Here is a 988-nt window from a genome sequence, read left to right as displayed (position 1 = left end):
TCCTCTCTCTCTCTCTCTCTCTCTCTCTCTCTCTCTCTCTCTCTCTCTCTCTTTCTTTCTCTCTGTCTCTTAATTCAGAATGTTAAGAAAAGGTGAAAAAAAAATCATAGAAATAAGGTATTAATGAAAAAACAAAAAAGCACGCTGAAAGATGGCTATGGTCGACAAAAAAAGTATGTATAATCCTTTTTTAGCAATACTCTGCAATCTCTTTAAAAAACACAATTCAGAATTAGCCTTCAAAATAATAAAGAAGCGTCTTGGCAGATTCGTCGGGGAAAAATAATTCCTTTATCTATTTTTTTTCTTTTTCTGTTGACAGAATGAAACATTGTAAATAATATATGACGTAAAGAGTAGAAAAAATATTGTTAAAGCAATTTAATAATCAAGGTTACTTGAAGACAACATGAAAATGCTCGTACTGTCCTATTTTTCTAAATCATTAAAATTTTACAAATTTTGTTGAAAATGGCAAAAAGAAATAGATCTAGCGTTTTTAAAAAGAAGTCAGAAGAGGGGGTGGGGGGCGGGGGTGTGAAAAACAAAAAAAGGGGGCTTGGCAGTGCCTAACACACAACCAGATTTGCCGTGACCAGGATTCGAACCTGGGTTGTCACGGCCACAACGTGAAGTACTAACCACTATACGATCACGGCCAGGGAGCCCCGTGTACGTGACGAGCGATAGATAGGGCATTGTGGCAAGAAAACGAGATAAGGACATAGAAAAGCTCGTAAGTGGACCGTGTGAACGAAATTATGAGAAAGCTAAAAAAATAAAATATTACGAGCTAACTGAGTGCTGTCTTCCGACTAGTTTTTGTCACAACACCCAAGGCTCATCATCATCATCCAGTGCCAGATCTGCGACAGACATCGGCGATCATGATTTTCCATTCATTCCTTTGCTCGGATGCTCTCAGAAAAGCTACGTTTCCCTGATTTTTCCCTGTTACCCATTAATTTGTTTAGGTTCCCTAAGTATG

The 988-nt window shown here is 38.0% G+C and overlaps 1 non-coding gene across 1 annotated transcript; it reads right to left on the bottom strand.

The window, feature by feature from the left end:
- Window positions 1–587: 587 nt before the first annotated feature.
- Window positions 588–659, bottom strand: TRNAH-GUG. The gene has a single exon. It is a non-coding gene; the product is annotated as a tRNA-His (tRNA).
- Between the last annotated feature and the right edge of the window lie 329 nt (window positions 660–988).

Source organism: Aplysia californica, unplaced genomic scaffold (assembly GCF_000002075.1).
Source record: "Aplysia californica isolate F4 #8 unplaced genomic scaffold, AplCal3.0 scaffold00061, whole genome shotgun sequence".
Classification (NCBI taxonomy): domain Eukaryota; kingdom Metazoa; phylum Mollusca; class Gastropoda; order Aplysiida; family Aplysiidae; genus Aplysia; species Aplysia californica.
This window is presented reverse-complemented; position numbering and strand designations above follow the sequence as displayed.